The sequence below is a fragment of the Arvicola amphibius genome, chromosome 1 (assembly GCF_903992535.2).
Source record: "Arvicola amphibius chromosome 1, mArvAmp1.2, whole genome shotgun sequence".
Classification (NCBI taxonomy): domain Eukaryota; kingdom Metazoa; phylum Chordata; class Mammalia; order Rodentia; family Cricetidae; genus Arvicola; species Arvicola amphibius.
Genome location: NC_052047.1, coordinates 186,075,670 through 186,079,603, shown reverse-complemented (window position 1 = coordinate 186,079,603; position 3,934 = coordinate 186,075,670).

The following is a 3,934-nucleotide window of genomic DNA, read 5'->3' as shown; positions in this document are numbered from 1 at the left end:
ATGCAGCACATGTCCGCATCATTATGCAAATGTTCCCCAGCATAAACGAATGTGACACACCTTAAACTAATATTCCACAACAGAGTACAGAGTGAATGAACGTCAATTCAGGCAATTTAGGCCCTGTCTCTAAAAAAAAAAAAAAAAACAAAACCAGGGCTAGGGACACACGTAAATAAAATGTAAGGAATACTGAGCCCCTCTCAATGTATATAACATACGCTGTTCTGAATACACTTTCCTCAAGTTATACATGGAAGTAGATGGTATTATTCCCATTTAAAAATTAAAATAACTGCCAGGTGGTGGTTGACACATGCTTTTAATCCCAGCACTGGGGAGGCAGAGGCAGGTGCTATAAAAATTTAGCAGAGTCCGTGTGTGGGGTAAGATATTAGAATGAATTGCTGGTGTTTAGAAGGACCCTGACCTGAAAGAATCATTGCGGAAAACAGTGATTGTTTGTGAAAGGGGCGTGATACCCATCCCATGACTTTGGTCACAGGACACCTCAGGCACACCTGAGGCTCTTGTTTTATTGCGCATTGCAAACAATACATAATAAAGGACTAGAGTCATGGGGGCATGTGATACTCTTCTTTAGGAAGCCGTGTAAATTAGATTAGGGACCATGGTGTGAGGAAATACTTTATGTAACTTTCAATAAATATGCTCTTGTATGGCTATCCGGGGTTCAGTCCATCAGAAGAGGCTGGAACTTCCTGCTGCCACAAAGGTCTTAAAATTTCATCTTGGGGGGCTGGAGAGATGGCTGGAAGAGCACTGGCTGCTCTTCCAGAGGATCCAGGATCCGTTCCCAGCCCCAACATGGCAGCTCACACCTGTCTGTAATTCCAAGATCTGACACTCTTACACAGACATGCAGGCAGGCAAAATACCAACGCACAAAAAATAAAAATAAATCATCAAGAAAAATTTCATTTGGAATACCTTCTTTCTTCAACCAACTCGCACTACATGGTGCACCCTGATAGGCAGGGGGATCTGAGTTCAAGGTCAGACTGGTCTACAGAGTGGGTTCCAGAACAGCCAGGGCTACACAGAGAAACCTGTGTCAAAAAACCAAACCAAACAAAACAAGAAAACCACTTGAAGTTCAGAGAAAGTCAACAAATTTCATACAATTAGATGTCCAAGCAGGCCAGACCCTACCTCTCCTGAGTCCCAGAGAGGCCTTCCTCTTTGCCTTTGCTAAGTTTGTAAGGCTCAGTCCAGTTTCTGAGCAACCAAGTAGGACACACTGCCCACCTGTCCAGTTTCCTGACCATGAATAAGGCAAGGAGTGCCGCTTTGGCTTACTTTTGTTAAAACTGTTTGGTGGCTGTCAGGGACTTTGTGGACATAAGAGCAGTAGAGATGACAAGATGAGGCCACCTGTAGTCCTGGCACCTGGGAGCTGGAGGCAGTATGGTCACAGGTTTGAGACTAGCCAGGGCTGTCAAGAAAGAAAGAAAGACAGCAGGGGACTGGAGATGTAGCTCTGTTGATGACGTTCTTGTCTAGCATGCCTGAGTCCCTGGTTCAATCCCCAGCACTGGATAAAGAGAATGTGGCTGTATACCCTGTAATCCTAGCACTTGGGACCATTCTTAGCGACATAGTGTGTTTCAGGGGCTACATAAGACTCTGTCTCAAGGGGGCAGGAAAAAATGCAAGAGATTAAGCACCATTGACCCTTGGGCCTTTTTTGTTGTAATATTCCTGCAGCATGAATATTGTACCCTTTTTCCTCTGTGACAGCAGCAAATGTCTCAGCCACAACAAATGGTCCCACAGGAGCCGGTTCAGCCCAGTCCTGGGGAGCCCTCAGGGGTCCTACACACATTATTCCAGCACCTATAGTCTCTCAGCCTTCCTTCCTTCTCTCCTCCTTTAAACCCTCTTCTAACTTTCAGTGCCTGTTCTGGAACACACCACCCCATAATATAAGGCCAAGATCCAAGATGCCATGACATGGAAGAAAGACAAGGAGACACAAGACTGTAGAGTGAAATTTGTTCCAGGACTTACTGACATAAGGAGTGACACCAAGACCACTGGGTCCCTCCAACATGAGTCAGACAGAGGTGCTGCTGGCTGACTCCTTACATATCAATTTAACCCATCTCCATTAATCTGTGTATCACCACATGGCTGTGCTTACTGGGTAAAGTTCTGGTGCCTCCTTTCTCCCAGCATTCAGTTTAGTGTCCGTCCCCACCCCCTCCCCACATACACCTCTATTCGCTGCACAGGCCCAAGACAGTTTCTTTATTACCAATGGTATTCACAGCATAGAGAGGAGAATCCCACATCACTTCAGGTCAACCAGAACTGCACAGCTAGATGCTGTTTCAAAAAGAGAAGGGGCTGGAGAGATGGCTCAGACATTAAGAGCATTGCCTATTCTTCCAGAGGACCCAGGTTCAATTCCCAGCACCTACGTGACAGTTGACAACCATCCATAGATAACTCCAGTCCCAGGGGATTGAACCCTTCGTCTGACCTCCATGGACTCCCACACACACATGGTGTAGGCACAGACTCTGGCACACACACACATATGCATAAAATTAAATGAACAAACATTTTTTAAAGATTTATTTATTATGTGTACAGGTTCTGCCAACATGTATGCCTACAGGCCAGAAGAGGGCACCAGATCTCACTGCAGGTGGTTGTGAGCCATATGTGGGTGCTGGGAATTGAATTTGGGTCTCTGGAAGAGCAGCTAATGTTCTTAACCTCAAAGCCATCTCTCCAGCCCTGAATAAACATTTTTGAAAGTTGTATTTATTATGTATACAGTGTTCTGCCTGCATGTATGCTTTCAGGCCAGAAGAGAGCACCAGATCTCATTATAGATAGTTGTGAGCCACCATGTAGTTGCTGGAAATTGAACTCAGGACCTCTAGAAGAACACTGTCTGGAAGAGCAGTCAGTGCTCTTGACCTCTCAACCATCTCTCCAGCCCCAATGAATAAATATTTTTTAATATTTATTTATTTATTGTGTATACAATATTCTGTCTGTGTGTATGTCTACAGGCCAGAAGAGGGCACCAGACCTCATTACAGATGGTTGTGAGCCACCATGTGGTTCCTGGGAATTGAACTCAGGACCTTTGGAAGGGCAGGCAATGCTCTTAACCCCTGAGCTATCTCTCCAGCCCCATGAATAAATATTTTTAAAAGAAGAAAGTGTAGCATCCCCGAAACATGAGGGCTATTTCTAGAACCAGGGTGAATAAACACTGACTCACAACTTGATCCCTATTTCCTTCACTGTGCCTAAAACCTCAGAGCAGCAAGCACAAAGGCACCCGTACTAAAATTCAGGGTCTGCACCTTCTCAGTCTCAGCTTGAACTTGGTCTGACATGTATCAGTCCACCAACCAGGTAAGACGAGACTCTCCCGAGGAAGTACACACAGGTAAAGCTGACCAGTCCATGGGGCCTGTCACTCATGTCTAGGCTAGCGTGAGATCAGCCCATGGGTAACCTTGGCTAGTCCTCAGGTGCTGGTTACAGAGGGACAAAGTTACATAAACAGCAAGTTCTGGAAGTAGCAGTCCTCTTGGGTGTGACAAACTGAAAATGGACAAGACAAATTTACCAGCTGTGGAGACGGAAAGTCTGAAATGGGTCCTACTGGCTGAAAGGAAGGTGTTGGCTCGACTCTTCCCTTCTGCAGGCTTCTGTACTTGAATCTCTCAGTCTTGCTCTTTCTGGTAGGAAGTCTTTTCTGGCAGGCATCAGTACGACTCTGGCCCACCTCTTCCATGTTTGAAGTTCTCATAATTACATTGGTTTCATATGTAGTCTAGAGTACGCTCTCAAGATTATTTTATTCATTTTATGAGTTTGCTTGCAAAAATTTGTGCGATACGTGCACATAAGAATCCTCGGAGGCTAGATTCCCTAAACCTGGAGT